The 21,072-nt window shown below is 37.4% G+C and overlaps 1 pseudogene; it reads right to left on the reverse strand.

Annotated features, from left to right (window-relative positions):
- Positions 1-15,548: 15,548 nt before the first annotated feature.
- Positions 15,549-16,365, reverse strand: LOC149175311 (phosphatidate cytidylyltransferase 1 pseudogene; annotated as a pseudogene).
- Positions 16,366-21,072: the final 4,707 nt, after the last annotated feature.

Consider the following 21,072-nt stretch of genomic DNA (forward strand, 5'->3'; position numbering starts at 1 on the left):
GTTAAGTGATAAGGCTTGTATTTCATCCTACTTCTCTTTGATAATCATGTCCTTGAGTCTTGAGCTTTGAGAGCCCAAATCAGTGACATCTTCCTCAATCAAAATAAAATCTCTATCTTGCCCTTCAAGAAGGACCTCCTCATGCATCTTTTGTTTCCCTTTGTCCTTTCTCTTTGACTGTTGGTCAACCTATATAGCTGGAGAAGAAGGCAAAGCCCCTTTCACCCCCGGTGAAGATAACATTTGCCTGTGGTCTGGTGAAGAAAACAAGACCCCTTCCACCCCTAGTGGAGATAGTACTCGCCTGGCAGCAGAAAAAAGCCTCTTGGTGCCTCTCTCATAGGTGACAAACACCGGCACACCTGTAGTTTCAGTCTCATGAACATCTGGTTGTCTTGATGGCCCTCCTTCCTCTTGAGGCACTGATGGAATCACCTGAGGGCCTTTGAAAATCTCATGGGCAATGAAGGTATCCCATGGTATGTTCAGCAAAGTTAGCTGATGCAAAACAACAATTTTAATTAGTGAGAAGTGGTAAGCTGTTGAATTGCTAAGGAAAAGGTTTCCTTTGCACATAGAGAGCCATCTTATCAATATTCCTACATATAAAGTATGGGAGGTTCATCATCCTCACTCTTGTGAAATGCATCAACAATCTGACATGATAGGTATATAGGCAGGCAAACCTTCCTTCACAAGTGAAATACTTGATGATGAGTTTCATAAGAGGAGCATAAATGTTCTGCAAGTATTTGAAAGGAAAAACCCTGTTGATTTGCCTGTGATATCCAGTCTTAATGTAAGGCTCATAATATTCTCTTCCCACATGTTTCCCCTTATTCCAATGTTCACCTACATTAGGGATACCTGTTGCTTCTACAATGGTATCAGGTGTCATGGTGAAAGAGACACCAGCAAGGTTCAGCTGGCCATTGTGAAGATGAAGAACAAACAACCTAGCAAGCTCATGATGAAATTTCACCCTCTCTGCCATTTCACAAAACTGATAACAAGACTGGTGTTTAAAGCAAGTTACAGCAAGAGGGAAAGCAAGTAATTATGTACGAGTAGTGGGCTCCTCTCGAATGATCTTTCCTTCTTTGTGTGGCTTTCTTGGTACATGAGCTTCTCTGGAAGAATCACTGAGAGTTTCCTCTTCCCCTCATAATCTGAATCTGTCTCCATGCTTATAAATTTGAAGCAAACGCAGATGAGTATGAAGAGATTTTAGAATATGAGACGAGTAGTGTATATAGGAAGTGAATAGTAGGAGGAAGGGTTTCTTTTTGGGAAATGTGGGGAGTGAATGGTATTATGAATGTGGAATGAGGGGTCAATAATGAAGTGGATGTAGTGAAGGAATAGGTTGTGGGAATTAAGGTTTGGGAATAGGGTATAGGGCTAGGGTTCGGTAAATGGGAGTGGGGTTTAGGGAGTGAATGTTAATGATTGTGGGAGAGGGAATGGGATTTTAGGGAAAATAGATTAAGGGAATAGAAACAACAGAAAGCAAGTATCCTTGCAAATCTATGAGACAGTTTGGAGGATAACTAGGGTTTATATTAGCAATTAAGCTAGGGTTTTGCTTAAAGGAAACCAAAAACACCCAAGATACCAAACACAACTTTCCTGAGCAATAAGGAATGCTTTACTTACTTGGAACAAGCTTTAATTTGATTTTGAGGAGTCTTGGATTAGTTTTGAAGTTTTTCTGGCTTTTGGAACAGGTGTGTAGTGCCAGACCAAAATGCAGTGGAAAACCTGCAACAGGTGCGCAGCGCTGATTGTGTGTGCAGCGCAAAAGCCCAAGTGCGCAACGCCAACAAGATAACAAGACTTTTTCTCTGTTTTTGCCCTCTTTCTTCAAAAACATGATTTTTCTCCCTTTGGCACTTCAATTGCAAAAATGAAGTCTTAAACAAATGGATTGGATTTTATATCCCTCTCTTTTAATTTTTCATTAACCAAACTCACTTTTCTAATGTTTTGCTAGCTTTTTCACAAATGCTCTGTTTCACTTACACTTTGACTTTTGCCTTTTTGCAGGTGGACTTTTACATTGATTGTTTTTTAAATGGCAAGAGTTTGACTTTGTCACCAAGTCACCAGGAACAGCTTTTGGAACACTTATTACATATAGAAACATTGAAATTACATGAAATATGTACAATAATGGAAAAACTATGTTTTCACCTCAAAATAGAGTTTTGAGGTAAAAAAGAATTATTGAGCATAATAGAAGTAAACTTATGATTATATGAACTTATTTATCGTCCTCATGTGCATGCTGACCTTTTTATTCAAATTTGATGACTGTGATGACAAACCCTAAGACCTAGTGAGACTAAACCCTAAAACTAATTTTTATAAATGAACTAAAACAGAATGACAGTAAATGACTAAAAAAAATGTGTGAACAGGTCAGCAGGTGAATGTCATGAGGGAAATTGACATGAGACCACTACCATCAGTTGATCCATGACCTAATGGAATGCAGCTGATCGGATGGGACACCTAATATGCATGCAAAAAGAGAAATTTGATCACTGATGGAAGTGTGAAGATACTGAAACTAACATTGGCTCCAATGGGGATGGTAGCTCCTGGGAGGTGCCAAGAACCACAGATCTTTGGAAAAGCAGATAAGTGCCTTCATCCATTGGGCAATATGGAATCAATAGCTTCAGAACACCAAAAAAAAACCTTGATTCGAGACTCATAACTAAACTGACTCAAACAACTGACACTAAATAATCAAAAACTGAAACCAAACCTTCAGCTTTATAGCCTTCACTTCGGGCCCCAAGCTAAATGAATGGTGACAGTACAAACATTGCAATGAAAGAAATAAAATGGTATGTACAATGATAAAATGTGATAGCCCCGGATGCGGGTGTCGAGTCGAGAAGTACAGGCACGCCACATGCAGCGCATGGGCTGCCTCGTGTAAATCCTTTAGCTCCCCGATGGAGGCCGTCGTATGGCAATTAAGCCACCCAAGTTGATAATGCATTCAATGAAGAAGAGGCGGGGTAGATGGAGGAGTAGGGCGGCATTAATGTGCACCTGCAACGAGAATTTGGGGGAAAATATCACAGGTTTGATGGCTCGTTCAAGGCATATTGGCCTGAGGAAAGTTGGCGGTCGTGGAAGCATAGCAAGCTCCGGCCAAGCACCGTTTCATTCCCCTGCAGCCTGGAGAATTGTCTTGGTGGCCATTCTGGTTGCTGGGTTGGGAGGAGATGGCAATTTGATGCTTTGCAGCATCAAGTCTGGAAAAGAAATTGTTGGCTCTCAAGCGAAGGTAGCCAAGGGGAAAGCTGGGCATCTGAGAGTGAATTGGAAGGAAACTGCTGCTGCTACCAATTCCAGGTTCACCATCGAGTATACAGAGGTAGCTTTAGACTTACAATGGCTAAACTTCGCGAACGACAGCCATGCAGAAGAGGCCCATCTAGAGGGTCCTCCTCAAGATCACCTGCAGCAGATGAGCACCACCATTGCTGCTGCTGCTACTGTCACAGGAGAGCTAGAGCAACCCCGCTTCCCATTCGACAATATGTGGAGGTTGGGGGTTCCTGTGAAAGGAAAACGGAGCTCCCGGCTTTCGGTTCCGTGGTTTTCACCTTGCCAAGCACCGAGGATAATGCAGGCGTTAACGCCCACATCTCCATCATGTTTACAAAAATTCCAGATGAAGAACATCTCCAGGACCCGCAGGAAAAACAACTGGAAGACTCGGGCAGAGAGATCAGTCTTGGAAAAGAACACTCGTCTGTGGAAAAGAACGCTGCTGAGGTGCTTCCAGCGTCTGTTGTTGGAAGCAAGGGGGAATCAAGTCTGCAAGACCGCTTCCCTCCGATGGGGCCACCTCCTCCAAGTGTGGAAGAAGATACATGGCGGAAAATGTGGGAAGGGCGCGCGGAAGGTGACGGGTGGGCTTATGTCGTGGAAGATCCGAGCCTGGCTGAGGCGGCAGATGCATACTTCGCGTCCATCCAGCCATCTTCAGTTCGTCCCCAAGATTGAAGCTGTGGCGGGTAACGTCTTGATTTTGTCTTTTGGTCCTCTGGCTTTTGCTTCCTCTATCTCAGTCTTTTGGCATTCGCTTCTTACTTCTTGGTCCTGGTTAATTCTGAGTCTTTGGTCATGTCTATGGTCTTGCCTCATCATTGGGAAGTCGAATTGGATAGCTGACATCAGTAACACAGTCACGCTTACATTTGTCAGATATAAAGGTCAGACTATCTCTGCTGCTAGCCCCTGCGTGGGCAATCATGTGTCTAGTTTATTGTCTTAGGAGTTTGGTTCGTTGCTGCCCCTGTATGGGTTTTTTGTTTTCATGGATAATTCAGTTTGGTTTTGGAGAAGCTGCCCCTGCGAGGGAGCTATAAGGTTTACAGTCAGGAGTCCCAGGGCTACTCTTCAGGCTCTGGAAGGCATGTCATGCAGTTTGTAATCTTTTTGTACATATAATATATTACTTAGATAGTTTTTACAGAGAAAAAAAAATGATAAAATGTGATAGAAGAAAACTTCTCAGAGATAGTACCATTTCAGAAGTCGACCATTTATCGGCCCTCCTGGACAATCTTCCCCGTTCATTTCTTTGAGTAGAAAAGCATTTTGCCCTCTATATGCAGCAATTTTATATGGTCCCTTCCACAGGTTCTTGAACTTGTCGTGCTTTCCTTTATCCTCGTTTCTAGCATCCCACCTTAGCATTATGTCTTCAATCTGAAATTTGTCTGCCTTTGCCTTCCAATCATAAATATTTTTAATTCTCTCTTGCAGCCTGAAGGTATTCTGAAAAACTTCCTCTCTTGTCTGTTGTAAATGGATCATTTAGCTTATTCCCCGCTAAAAATGATCTTCCTCGCTGCCAGCTTCCTGCATAAGTTTAACAACCGGGACTGCGAGAGATGTCGGGAATACCGTGTCAATACCATATACAATCTCGAACAGAGACATTCCTATTGACTTCTTTTGGCTTACTCTATCCGCCCATAGTGCATTAACCAATTTTTTATGCCAGCTCTTCTTATTGGTTTCCAGCATCTTTTTAATGATGTTGACTAATGATTTGTTTGAAGATTCAGCGAATCCGTTACCTTGCGGATAATATGCAGTAGAATGTCCCAAGGTAATTTTGTATTTGCTACAAAAGTCAATCATCTTTTTGGACTTGAAAGCGGTTGCGTTATCTGTAATAAGTTTGTTAGGACAGCCAAAATGTGACAAAATATTTGTTTCAAGAAACTGAATTATTACCGAGTCTGTGGCCTGCTGAGTGGGGATTGCCTCAATCCACTTTGTAAAATAATCTGTCGCTATCAAGATCCACTTGTGCTGAGCTGAAGATGTGGGATGAATCTCTCCAAGAAAATCTAGGCCCCATTGCTGAAACGATGCACTAACCTCGACTGGCTTAAGAAGTAAAGGCTGCAACTTTCTTCTTCCCTGAAAAATCTGGCATTCATGAGAGCTTGTGACAGTTTTATAAACATCAGCAAACAAGGTAGGCCAATAGTACCCTGCTCTCAAATTTTTTTTAGCAGTCGTCTTCCAAAATAGGTGATCTCCATAGTCTCCCTTATGGAAATCACTCATGACCTGTTGTGCTTCCTCTTCAGTCAAGCAATTCAGCAAAATGCCTCCAAGATCGTTCCAATAAAGTGCATTGTTCAAAATACAAAATCTAGCAGCCTTAAGTTTTAGACGTCTACCTTTATTTTTAGCCATCCCCGGTGGTGGTGAAAGGTGCTAAAGCACGTATACAATATCTGAATACCCAGGAGAATGGAGAAAAATTTCAGATACCTAAATCAACGAACTATCTTCATCTTCTTCAGACATGGTTGTAATCAGATTTATGTCCAATGCATGTAGATTGGACTCGGCCATTAATTTTGCTAGACCCTGCCCCTTGATTAGCTTTGTTGGCTTTATCTCCAAGTCATATTCTAGCAATGTTGTAATCCATTTGCCCCGCCTTCCTTCCGGATCTGTTTTTACCAAAACATCTTTGACTACTGTGTTAGAGACGTAAGCAAGGATATGAGAGTGTAGAATATATACCCAAAAGTCTTTCAAAGCTTTCATCAAGGCAAGAGCTTGCTTCTCAATGATATTATATTTCAAGGTTGCATCTCTTATTGTCCTACTGAAAAAGGCAATTGGCTTTTCTAGCTGATCTCTTTTCTGCATTAGAACTGCTGCCATAATATGTTCAGAAGCGAATGAAAATAATATGAAATCATGTATATAATCCAGACCGATTAAAATCAGAGCTGAAGAAAGAGCCAACTTTACCAGGTTAAAAGACTTCATAGCTTCTTCGGTCCACTTGACCACACTATCCTTCTTCAACATATTTGTAATTTCCCTCAAGTGTTCAACTAGATTAGGCACAAAACGACGTAAGAAGTTCATCTTACCATTAAATGCTTGGATCTCTTTCTTATTACGAGGAAAATCTATCTTCTGTATAGCTTCCACCCTAGCAGGATCGATGCAGATTCCTTCTTTTGATATTATGTGACCGAGAAGCTTCCCCTCATCCATGGCAAACAAGCTCTTTTTGGGATTGAGTGATATTCCATATTTTCTGCAACACTGAAAAACAATTTTCAGATGGTAAAGATGCTCTTCATCTGAATTTGAAAAGACAGTCAAATCATCAAGATACACTACTAAAAACACATATTTTTCATTTGCGAAGGCAATGTCCATGGCACGCTGAAATGTTGCTCCAGCATTCTTTAAACCAAACGGCATCTTGGCATAGTGGAATGTCCCCCAAGGAGTGGTGAATGTTGTCTTGTCCTTGTCATCTTCATGAACCAAAATTTGATTGTAGTCGGAGTATCCATCGAGCAGCGACATACGAGATGCTCCAACTACTCTTTGGAGAATGTGGTCTATTTTCAACAACGGGTAGTTATCTTTCAATGACACTTTATTCAAATTTATGAAATGCATAATCTGATCTCACCTGTTTTCTTCCTCACAGGAACCAAATTGGAGATCCAATCTGAAATTATGATCGGAACGATTATACCAGCCTTGTACAATCGATTTACCTCCTTTTCTATTGACGACAACAACTTCGGATTTATCCTTCTCAGCTTTTGGCGAAATGGCTTATGATTTGGCTTAATTGGAATGATATACTGAATTATACCTTTGTCGTACTCCTATAAATTTGTATAGTCCCAGGAAAATACATTAGAAAATGAAGACAATAAACTAATGTATTTTACTCTTACTTGAGGAGATAATGCCTTTGACAACTTCACCATCTTTGGATTTTCTGCTACTCCAATATTTACATCCTCAACACCCTTCTCGGTCGGCACTAAACTTGGCTTTCGGGCTACATCATATTGATCAAATAATTCCTCTAAAGGTATAAGGGCTTTAGGGAGGAAATTATCTTTCAACTGTAGGACTTCCATCTAATTTACCTCTATTTCTGGTTCACCATCATCTTGCTCAACATCTATAGAAGTATCTCTAAATTGGCCTTCATTTTGCATAAAATCATCAATTTCTTTGTCATCTTGAAACACCTGCCAATATCTTAGATTATCAGGGACAACTGGATGATGCTTCACATGAATTTCAAACTTATTGTTTGAATTCATTAGGATCTTTAAGTTACTTGTAGCTGTAGCAAGAGAATCTGCAATAACATTTTGTGTACAAGGAACCCATGTCAAGGTATAATTTGGAAACAACCTCAAAATATCTAAAACTGCATTATGGTAACCCCTCATTCGCGGATGTTTGGCTTGGTATTCACCCTTGACTTGTTTGATTACTAATTCTGAGTCGCCATAAACTGAAATTCTCTTTTCATTCAACTTCTTGAGTATTTTCAATCCTGCAATTAGTGCCTCATACTCGCCTTCGTTGTTAGAACAATCAAAAGCCAATTTATATGAACAAATTTTTACCTTACTTGGGACCTTATTTGGTAGGAAAACAGGGCTACATATCCAAATCCCAATTCCTGCACCATCCTTACCTACTACTCCATCGAAATCCATACTCCATAAACCGACTTCTTCTTCCAAGTGCTGGAATTCTGCCTGCTCTTCTACCTTTGGTTGCTGCCCATCAATTTTCTGTTGTTGGTGGAACGTAGACTACTCAGCGGTACTTTCAAGCCTTTGTCTCTCTTGATCAAGTACTGCCCTGAAATTTTTTGTTATCTCTGGAACATCTTCCACTTCAACTAGTTGACGATTTACATCATTAAAATAATTATCTGAATAAATAACAAAAGATTCCAAATCTATATGTACATAGTTAATTGGATGATTCAAAGGTTTCTCCTTGCTTGTGATCATATACTTCATCTTCTTCTCTCTATATAATTTTCTCAGCTGACCAAACACGGGAATAGTGGCATAGGAGAAATCTAATTGCAATGTCCCTTTCAATTTTGCACCCCACGACCTAGATAAAAGCATGCCAAATCTAGGGGGAATGTCGGCCACAACTACATCCATGAGAACATTCTTTGCTGGAATCTGATCTAAAGTCACAACCAAATCCTTAATGAGACCAATACATTTGACCCTACCAGAATCAAAGGAATAAAGATCATTGTATTTACGAGTGATGTCCAGACCCATTTTTTCCATAATCACCTTTGGCATCAGATTATGAGATGCTCCTAAATCAATCATAACATTGTGCAAGACATAATCATGCAATCTAAGGCTGATGTAAAATGGGACTACTTCATTATCCTCAGATTGGCCTTCTAATGTCGGACCAAAAATAAGCTCAGGTTGGTCATCTTCCACATTAACCATATCAGACAAGGGATCTACATTCAAAATGTTTGACACTTGACTCTTATAACTGTTGTTATTCATTAATTAAGTCAGAGCTATCAACACTTTTAACTTAGAAATATCATTCTCTAAGCTAAAGGCTATAGTTTTATCTACCTCTTTGGCCGAAGAATCCTTCTTTTCAGACCTTTCCTTTGCTGTACTTGGCTAATTTTCCTTCTCATTTGCAGATGGTACTTTGTTGGAAGTAGGATCTTCTGGCTCCTTTCCTTTTTTCTTAACATTTGGAGAATCATTCTTAGGTTGTGCTGCTTCCTTTCGCTTTTGAATTAGATTGATGGGTACATCCCTGCTCCTGAGTGAATATTGTCTTTTTTGCTCTATCAATGCATTCATATATCCCCTCTAATATTCATCTGATTCTTCTTCTAGGACTGTTTCATTGGCTAATATGAAATCCTCATCTTTCTGTACAGCCAGGCTCTCAGAATATTCCTCATCCTCCGTGATATAGATAGGCAAACCATCTGCTGTAAAAAAATGGTTCTCCTCTCCTATTGGATTCTCATCATCCTCTGACTCCGGGCCATGTACATAATTCTATTGTAGAGGTGTTTTGACTTGCTGTTGTGCTGATTGATCTTGTGCTCTTTGCTCCCGTTGTTTAATCCTGAACTGAGGTTGCTGCTGACCATGGAAATTTGGGTTTTTGATTGGTGTCTCGGGCTTATCTGCAATTGTCAATCTATCAAACATTTTCTCAATTTTACGAAGCAAATGATCTGAGGAAGAAGCTTCTTCCTTTATGGTCACTTTCTTCTCGGTCTTCATCCTAGCTCTCTTAGCTAGCAGATTTGCCTCCACAGTCACTGAAATTTTCTTCATATCCTCCAATGTAGCAGGATCTCGTTCTCTCAGTTGATATGCCATGTCGGGATTGAAACCATCCGGGAATTTTATCAAAGCCAGCCCCATCGGAGGCTTGATATCAGCTGGAATAGCATTGTAGACAGTATTGAATCTTACACTGTAATAATCCTGAACACTTTCACCAGCATTCCTCTTTATATTTTCATACTCGGAAAGAATTTGGAGTGGATTTTTCTTTACCTCCCAATTATCCAGAAATTGTCTGTGAAGAACCGGCAATGTATTGATAGTCCCTGCGGGAAGTGCTCTGAACCACTTTCGCACCTCGCCTCCAAAACTTTGCACAAATAATCACATGGTCACATTCTCTTCATCTATCTCATGAAGATCAAAGAAGTCGTTCATCCTGTCAACATGCTACTGCGCTATGATACCTTGAGTAGCATCAAACAATGGTATCTTACTTTGGTAATCAGCAGGCATAGCATCCAAGTTCTATGGCAAAATGAGAGGTGCATATCTGGCAGCCATTACTCGAGGTGGATTAGAAACTGGCCTTGGAGAAGCAGGAGGATTTATAACAACAACGACAGTCAATGTGATGGGTGTATGAGGTGTCGAAGGAGGAGAAGAGATGATAGATGTTTGAGGTGTTGAAGGAGGAGAAGAGATAGCAGATCTCTGATCAGATATGATAGGTTGCTTGGGAAGGGTGGGGATAAATCGAGGTTGAGAATGAACTTCAGAACTGGACAAGACAACAAATGAACCAAGAGTAGCAGATGTTGATTCTAGGAGCTCAGGAATATTGGTAGCCACAATGGATGTTTGAAGTGAATTCAGAATATAAGCATCAATTGATCTATTCGCTCTTTTAGTTTCAAGGTATTGGACAAATTGCGGATTTAAAACAGTATCACCAATCGCACTTTTAGATTTAGTTTCAGACAGGGATAGATCAAAGTGTTAATCAAAAGGGAGATCTTCAAGATATTGAAATATGACTGGGCATGAATGAGATCTGAAAACCAATCGTGGACTCAAAGAACTTTCTTGCCTAAGTATTCTTGGAATGAGATTAGGATTTTCAAACACGGGAGGTGGATCATGATCAGGATTGGCCCTGGTGTATCTTCTTGAAGCCAGTGTGTTTAATTTTTCTCAAAATTCAAATGAACATTACAATCTTGTCACCCTAATGAATTCTAAACTTATCATCCAAAAGTATAGAATTGATTTACAAGTACTGGGGTAATATTTTTCAATTCTTCCCCAGTGGAGTCGCCACTATGTTAGAGCCTAGATTGACCTCAGGCTGAAGGGAGGCAATCCTAGGATAACCACAAACCAAGCTTAACTTGGTAGCTAGCCCTACCAGGTCGGGAGAGGGCTCTCTCCTTGTCAATCTCAATTAGAATATGGCAACTAGGGCTTGAGATGACTGAAAATAATTGCTGATTTTAGGCTAGGTATATTAGGTCAGAGGATTTTGTTTGATTTTGATGGTTGGTTGTTGGATCAATTGGAGAAGGCAGCTTGGATCCGAGAAATCAACTCAGGAATACAGTCATGTCCTGTGGGGCAGGGTAGACAAGAGCTTATGTACTAGCAAAGGATTGGGATGGTAGATTAAGACAGCTGAGGAGTTGAGGAGGGCATAAGAAAGCTATGAATCGTCTTCAAACAGTGAAAAAATCGAAAACTAAATGCAATCCCAAGACAAAGCACTGTAAATCTAGTGAATTTTGTCTATTTACCTTGATTCATTTAGTTTAGAACAAAAAGAGAGATGTGAATACATATAAAACATTAGAAAAAACTCATTACAAAGAAGAAACAATACATAAAACTCACTGTCACAAGAATCCCACAAAAATAGCTGTGAAATTTGGTTTTATTCCTTGTAGTTGTACACAAAAATGTTCATATCACAAGAAGAGCTCTACTTCTATTCATAAATTCCCTTACAAGAGAGAAAACAATGAGTATGTTGATCTAATAGAAAAGGTAGAAGTTATATAACAACCCTAAATCTATAAGACCATAATCTGCAGTTGCACTACCTCAATGAACAAAATCAGTTATGAAAATGATGTGTGAGTGTTAACAACAAAACTCATGTACAAGATCAATAGTAGAGCTTGGGAAACTAATAGTCATAGGGTTGCTCCTCCTCGCTCTTTTCTTCCTCCCCCTAAAACCAAGACCTTGGAAAGGGTAACAAAGGAAAAGAGAATAGTACAAAGAATCCAATCCTAAACTCTTATGTTTAAAATGTTACATTGCCAGATCTGAGAAAACCTCATTGAGGACATTGTCCTCACCATTGGAAAAATGCTTTGCATCCTTCTCTTATTCATTAACAAAGAATCTGAGCTCAAGCCTCTCATGTGAGGCAACAAAAATCATCTTCTGAGCTTTATTCGTCGTTGTTCATGAATTCCCATGAGAATACACCCACCTCATAAATGACCAATTACACTTTAGATTGCATGAAGTTTCATGAATGAATATCAAATGAACAATGAATTTCCCAAGGGTTTTAAACTCGCTCAATCATGTATCCCACACAAGCCTACTGCTTTGAGGATTGCAAATTTTCATTTTACCTATTATAGGGTATCATTGTTTTACCCTAACTGCTTGAGCATACAATGGGTGTAGGCCCTCAGCGCGCCATTTCATAAGTTTCATGAGTGCAATATGTGCTTCCTAATGAGATTCACACGGTCCATATATTACACTTTTTGTACAAAACCCGTGAGTTAGAAAATAAACATCTAAAATCAAAATAACCAACAGCATTAGGAGAAGGACTAGGAGTGTCTACTGGTAGGGAACATAAAGGAACTCAGGAGAATCATAAACGTCATTTGAATTTTCTGGTTCAAGAACCAGATGCAGAAAAGGAAAACACAAGCACCACAAATTTCATCCCTTTACTTTTTCTTTTCCCTTTTTTTTGCAACTTTTGATTTTCTTCCTTTTTTTCTTTTGTAGCTTCAATAGCATATAAACTATAGGAATCTATAGGCACACTTAGGAATTATCTTACATTTGTTCCTATCTTTGAGCCAAATGGTATTTTGGATAGTTTCTGCCCCCACTAATATATTTGTTGCAAAAATTGCATTGTATATCTCCCTTCTCTAGTGGTGTTCATGCCAACATTAAAAGAAAATCAATCAACAAAAAACTCTGCAAAGTCAAAGTGTAAGTGTTCCGGTCAATATCGACAATAACTTGGTAGAAAATATCATCCAAAATGAGTTTATTTTCCCATTTCGCATTCATATTTGACACCTAGGGGTTTCTCCATCTACTTGTGAGTTGGACTGTTAGGTAAGTAAATTGCCTAGAAGTTATTGAGTGGCCAGGGCTTGTACCAGCAAGAACCTACAAGACTCACTCGCTGTCGAGTATGACTTGATGGAAGAGATCTAAAAAATTGATTTCCCTAGATTAATATCAAAGAACACTGAAAATATGAAATCATTGCAACCCACATTTCCTAATAACATTAGCGTTTGCAGAAACAAGTGTGTCATCTTGAGCGTTTGAATTATCTTTAAAGCTAGAAACTAATTCAGTTCCTATTCTGGATCCAACATAAGAAATTGAATTCAAACCATTTCTAAATCCTCGCAAGAAAAAACAATATGGAGTTTCGATGCAACTAACATCATTTAATTACCCCGGGAAAGTAGAACGCATTGTCCAAAGAACAGGTCATAGGTCATCAAAAAACGAATGAACAGAAACATAAGTAGCATGTCATTGGGTAGTCACTCTGGTAGTGATAATATTAAGAGTACAAAAGAGAAGGATGGTATCACTCCAAACAAATATATGACTCCACTACTATAAGAATCATTAAAGGGAATTCAATTTCACAAGTATTGACCAGTTGAAAGTTTCAAATTAAAAAAGAACTCAATGGAGAAATAGCCCAGCCATTGCCAAACTTGCTTGTTGGATTTCCTCCCAGGAATCCTCATTTCCAAAACCACCAAACCATCTTCTACCTCCATTTCCACCCCACCTCCAGCTACTTCCCTCTTTGTTATCTCCCAATCCCATCTATCAAATGCATCTTTATTTCCACTGAGGGTGTCTTCTAAAGCTCTACGAGCAGCATCCTGTAGGGAAGATCAAATTTATTTATTTAGAAAAAAATATTATTGTTGATCGAGGAAATGCCACTAGACCTCTCTGCCTTGACCAGTTTAACAAATCTTTTCTGGTTTCAAGAAATTGTGGACCATTCTGAACTTTTGACTAGATACAATATTCGATTATGTTTTGTGAAGCAGGACTTGTTGGATATGACATGGACTCTTGAGTCATACTAGCCTTGATGCCACCTAAGCTTAGGCTGGGCCTCCCTTAAACCAAAGGGAAGATAATTGAAGGGAGACTCAAAACACACCCCTCACTAAAGCAAGGGGGTAGGGGAAGGTCCTGATACGCCACCCTTTCACTGTCAAATATACTTCTTTCTTTACCATGTATGTTGTCCCTTGGTATGTAAGCAATTTACTTCTTAGTTTTCTCAAGAGATGTATTGTAGGAGTCTTCCCCTTTCATGTTGACGGTCACATTTTTCCGAGTTAACATTAATCATTTGAAGTTCATGAACTTCATATTGTCCTCCATTTTGACCATAGCGGTCAACTTCCTTTAAAGTCACTGATGTTGTATCTGTAGATTTAACGTGAGACTCAAATGTGGATTCGTGAGAAGGTTCTAATTGGATTCTTATTGAGTTGTCTTCCTTTACATGTGAAGGAAAAATATGATTGCCAAAAATATTGATAGCACACCTTCACATTGTACAATACCTATGGGAGTGGTAGTTATCGAGCATAGTGAATCCATATCTTTTCCCTACATAATTCTTGATTGCATAAGAGGGCCATATACTCAAACCATCAATTTTCCAGTGCTTCCCGAAGATTGAAGCCTAATTCTAGATGTGGAATTCATTTTTGATAAAGCTTAGAAACTTCAAGCAGTGTTTTAAAACTCAGACTCGGATAGGAATCAACAAAATTTGTGGGTGATTTTATTTCCTAATAAAGATTCTCTGCTATAATCATTTTGCATCCCTCTATCCCGAGCACATAAATGTAATGCATCTATTTTTGATCTTTGATAATAGAAGCATTAGCAGATACATTAGACATCCAATATATAGGTATAGGACATCATCGTCAAAACATGTGCACGTTGTTATATCTCTTCCCACCTGAATACCTATTATTGATTCTGGAAATTGATGAAGTTGCTTAGTCCTTGTGCTAATGATAAAAAGGGTGAGTGGACATGCTTGATGAATGTCTCTAGTGGGCCCAAAAAGAAGTTGCCCCACTAGAAAAAATTGAAAGAAAACTGAGTAATTTTTCTCAACCCATTTGATAAACATGAGAATTTATTTTTGACCCACTATCATATGCATTCCATAGGTTAAATTCAACTGCAAAAGCAGGGTACATTCTTGTTTTTTATGGATCCTGAGTTGCATTATGAAATGAAATGATATCTTAACATCCACAAGACTTCCATGTTTTTCGCCTTCTGCAATTCAATCATTTTCTTATTCAAATTGATGAGTTGGCCCAACCTTCCAACAATCCCCTCGATGAAAAGATAATGCCAAGAAAATGATGCTAACATATTCCCATAACTTTCTCTAATGTGTTTGAATGCATCACATTCCAAAATGAAATGTTTTTTTGATTCCACTGCCCCTGACGTGCAAAATGTACACACACACACTATATATATATATATATATATATATATATAGATATATATATATATATAATAAAATAAAAGTTAAATTAAATTTAAAAAATTAAAAAATTCCTTTCACAAAAACCATGAAGGCATCCATCCTTCTAAAGAGTAGTGTTTGGGCTTGAACATGGGGCCAGGATCACAAGATAACCATCTCGTTGACAAATCCTTTCGTGGGCATGTTAACCATTGAAAACGCCCCTACAGATTTTCCAGCAAGAACGTTGAAATTATGGTAGTAACAGATGCTCCGATAAAGCCCTCCCAAGTCTTCTTTGGAGACACTTCGATTAATGGTGTTCGACCAAAAAAAAAACCCACAAAAGTAGGCACTAATATCATTAATGAAAATCAACAATGCTAGTAATAGAAACCAGGAAATGCCTTCAAAGATGTTCCCCACTGTAAAAGATGACTGTGCAAATAGAACAAAAAGAATCATGTGTGTCCATGCATACTCTGCAAACTGATACTTGTACAGTTTTATTTTTAGGGTTAAAATAAACCAAACAAAACATGTTATGTACAAGCAATAAAATATAAGCATATGATACTTGATAAGGTTATTGATAAGTTGGTAAAGCACTTTATATGAAGATACAGTGTTGACAAGTTGTCTACTCATAAATCGTTCATAAACATAGACCATTGTTGTGAAAAAAAAATACGAGTTCAATAGTCGGAAACGTGGCAATTCTTTCTCCTCATGAGTTCTTCTAAGCAAATTAAAAAGTTCCCTTGCCATATAAATATCAATAACAACGATCATTGCCTAAATGTATAGATGACCCATATAAAGAATAAATATAAATCCACCAGTCATCCATACTGAAGACCAGACATGAGTTTGTATAGATTTGTACTTGTTATGATCATCCACCAGTAGATGGCTTCCAATTGTTTTATGTATCAATCTGTCTAGATGAAAACCAAACTACTCCTTGGATATGGAATGAAAGACATAATCTTTAACACCGTTGCTCAACATAGAAATTTTTTGGAAACGTGACACATAGGATCCTCTCAGTGGTCAATTTTTTTAGTATTTGAAAATTTATGGATATTGGCCATAAAAGTGAAGTTGGAATCCCCCAATAACTCAACAGATTAACCATTGAACCCAGGTGCAGAATCATATTGGAAACATTTCATTGCTGCATTCAGTTCAGACTACCAGAAATAATGAAAACTTCATCATGTCGGTAAACACTTTCATTTTCATGAATCCCTTTACAACCATTTATGTCTATGTTTTCTACCCCAGCTTGAGCCTTTGTTAAACCTTCTGATATAGATGGATCAAATCCACTTCCCTGAGTGGAAGAGTTACTACTAGAAATTATTTCTAGTTTATTGGTATGCTTAATTATACTGAAGGATTCACCTCTTGTAGTTTATTTCTCATTCTGTATTATGTATCCATACCCTATGAATCTAGAATAAGTCTTTGAGTTATAATAGTGTCTCACAAGTTTGTTTGACTCAAGAGATATTGGTGATAACAACCCATCTGAATGACAAGCACTACATGAAAGTTTTGGATTATATGAATTGGTTGGAGCATGCTTAGAAGCAACAAATGTTGATATTCTGGTATTTGAAACCCAATTTCTATATGCATCTTTGCCTGTAAGAGCCATTAGGAGAATTTTGAGGTCTAAAATGGGCCTCCTAAGAAAACTGTAAAACCAAAATAAACTTTATAAGAACCAATAGGATTCAAGATGATGATGTCAACCATGGGGGATGATTCACCATTTTTGGAGTAAAAAAGTAAAAAGATTAAAAAATAATAAAATAATAAAACTACTTTTTCAACTTGCATTTTCGACTTACATCCCTAAGGTTTTACTCAAATTTCGAGTGGGAGTACTCATTGGATGAAAAATTTAATTCCTCATCCAAATAGTACCCATGTTGCATACTTTTGATGGCCCCTGATACACGAAAATGAGAAAGACATGAAAAAATTTGGTTGCAATCACGTTTTTCATGTATTTCTCATTTTTCATATAGAACGGTCCATTGAAAGTATGCAACATGGGTACTCCTTGGATGAGGAATCAAATTATGCATCCAACAAGTGTTTCTGCTCGAAATTTGAGTAAACCCATAGGGAGATAAGTTGAAAAATTAGTTTTCTTTTTTCCCACTAAAATTTGATGATGTAATGTAATCTTATTTTATTATTTCCACTATTGTTTTATAATTTCCTTAGGATGCCCATTTATACCTCAAAACTCCCCTAATGCTTACCTATAACATTATCAGTTCCATCATTATCATAGTTTCTCAAACTGCTTCCACGAGTGGTAAAATCGGGGGAAACTAAAATTTATGTCCAAACATCATTTCCTAGGACACGCAATGACTTAACAAACTAAGGCAACCATATCCCAAGTGCCTCTTGGATTGTTGCCTCAGGGTGTGAGGCAATTGAACTTGAAGTGTATTTCTTAAGGCCATGGAGATGTCGGGTTTGTGAATGATTTTCACAATGAATATTTTTTATGTGCAATTTATTCAAAAGTTCAGGGGTCTCTTGTGACTTCTTATTGAATCGATCTTGCAAAGGAGGAATTCCATTTGGCTAGCCAAAGACTATGTCAAGTTCATTGGATCAAGTCTTGTCTTGCTTTCCAAGTGATTTTGAACCTTGTTGGTCAATCTGTAGATTTTCACAATTTACTGAAATCGAATTGAAATCTTATTGATAATTTCTACATTATTCACCAAAACTAATGCTATAAGGGTTAGCAGCATAGAAAATCCCTAAAAATACAAAAAGGTTGATTTCAAATTTCATTGGGTAATGTTGCCAGGAGAGCTTTGATGGTCAATCTATAAAATTTCATAATTTCCTTAAGACAACATAGGTAATGAAGTGAGGGTATGCAAGGTAGCAAATTGCCAAACATCTCGAGGTTTTCTTTCAAATCGCGTTAGGCTTTGTTTTCCTTCAAATCGCGTTGAGTTTTGTTAAATAACATGAATTTGATTTAACATTTTGGCATTCGCTACATATTGTTTTTTCGAGATGAAAATTCAGAATCTAAGAGGAATTAAGTAGATCTATGCGGTAATTTTGAAGCATGCATGCGATATGGATTGAGAAATCAGAAAAAGCATTAGAAAAATTGTGGAAAGAGGCAAGAGATATGAATATATTTACCTGCTCAAGTAAAATTTGGGCCACCTGAAGCAGATCCAGGATGCTCAGCCTTCCATCTTTCGATTCTCTTACTAGTATTTCCTTGTGCAAACCCTTGAACTGGATTTCAAATTGAGTATTTTCAGTGCGTAAAATTGTGGGCAGTGAGGAACCAGGGATGGGACAAGCTATTCTATAATACCCCATAAATACAATCTACTCCATAAATAATAAATTATATAAGTCATTGATATATGATACATAATAAAATATCTCTTTTTGAAGAGAAAAAATTTTATGTATCGAGAAAATTTTATAATATCTGCTTAAAATGCCCACATTTTTAATTGGGAAAATTGATTCAAAATTCAACTGCAAAATAAGATGGATTGTTTGAAAAAATTGTTAATTTTTTCCAATTTTTTAGAGTATATTTAGAGTGTATTTCACATAGGTAATACATTAACATAAAAGAAATAGGTAATACATTAACATAAAGGATACAAGATTGAAACTCAAAACTCCTCTTATTCTCAACTAGGATGAAATACAATAACCAGATTAACAATCACTCCATAAGGTAGTCTAACAGAGAATATTATAAAAGAGTGAAGTGATTCTTTTTACATATTTTATTTCCCTTTTCATAATTTAGTTCAATTTATCTTTGAAGATCTAAAAAGATCAATTATTCTAATGAAGATGAAATCATCCTTAATGAAGAAAGTCCAAGTCTCAAGCTAGATGTTACACACTTTGATGAATCCAATAATATCATGAGAAATTTATTTAAGTCCACTCAAACCATCTTGGGACTCTTCCAAAATGAAATTTTGAAAAGCTCAAGGAAAAAATTATTTCACCATAGAAAAAGTGAAAGTACTTTCACAAATATTTTAGTCTCCATTCTATCCATACATCTAATTGTTGTGGAAAAACTCTAGTATCTATAATAATTTGAAGGAATAGTTTCAACAAGGACATTGATCTGACCCTCAAGAACTAAATTCAAGAAAAAAAAATTACTTAATATGATAGGGAAATTCGTCTTCTCTTATCATGTACCCACCCCCCTAAGTGGAATTAAGGAGGTGAGTTAATGAAATTTTTCCTCTTTAAGTACTATTACAGGGTCTCTTTTGAGCTTGTATATGTGTTCTGCTCAAAAAGAACCTTCCAACCATTATATTCTTGCTTAATTATGAGTCATGTGTAAAAATATATGGCCTTCTAAAAAATTATTCAAGTTCTCTTTTTCTCAACCACACTAGCAACCATACTAGTGATGTGGCAACAAGTTCACCAGACATTTATATTATGCCATGTCACTGCAACTAGTATAATTCAACCTTGGGTTCACACTTGTGGAGACATTCACCTTTGCTTAACAATTTATTGGGTTTGTTCTTTGCTTAATATGATAGACAAATTCATCTTCTCTTATCATGTAATCATCCCTCTCAGTGGCATTAAGGAGGTGGGTTAATGGATTTTTTTTCCTTTATATGGACTATTATAGGGTCACTTTTGAGCTTGTATACGTGTTTTTCTCAACAAGAAATTTCCAATCATTGTAATATGGCTTAATTGAGTCATGCGTATAAAAATATGACCTCCTAAAAATTTCTTCAAGTTCTCTTTTTCTCAACCACATTAGTGATCATAATGGTGATATGGCAACAAGTTCACGAGGCATCCGTACAATGCCATGTCACAACTAATATGATTCGCCCTTGGGTTCACACTTGTTGATACATTCATCTTTGCTTAACTTCTTATTGGGTAGCTTAAAACATCTCCTTTTGAAGAGAAAAAGTCAGATTGTTTCTGTATCGAGAAAAATTTACAATATCTGCTTAAAAGGCCCACAATTTCAATTGGGAAAACTAATTCAAAACTCAACTACCACAAAAGAAGATGGTTTGACAAAATTGTTCGTTTCTTCCAATTTCGTAGAGACTACTTCAAATATGTAATACATTAACATAAAGGATACAAGATTCAAAATCAAAACTCCTCCTTAGTCTCAATTGGGATGAAAGATGATAACCAAATTAGGAATCACTCCATGAGGTGATCTAGTAGAGAATATTCTAAAAGATTGAAGTGATTTTTTTACATATTTTATTTCCCTTATCATAATTTAGTTCAATTTATCTTTGAAGATCTCAAAATATCATTTATTATAATGAAGATGAAATCATCCTTAATGAAAAAATTCGAAGTCCCAAACTAGATGTTACACACTTTGATGAATCCAATAAAGTCATGAAAATTTTATTTAAGTCCACTCAAACCATGTTGGGACTCTTCCAAAATGAAACTTTGAAAAGCTAAAGGAAAAAAATATTTCACCATATAAAAAGTGAAAGTGCCTTCATGGATGTTTTTAGTCCCCATGTTATCCATACATCTAATTATTGTGGAAGAACTCTAGTATCTATG

Source organism: Pinus tabuliformis, chromosome 4_1, assembly GCF_031772625.1.
Source record: "Pinus tabuliformis cultivar Carrire ecotype Pingquan chromosome 4_1, CPIR1, whole genome shotgun sequence".
NCBI classification, from domain to species: domain Eukaryota; kingdom Viridiplantae; phylum Streptophyta; class Pinopsida; order Pinales; family Pinaceae; genus Pinus; species Pinus tabuliformis.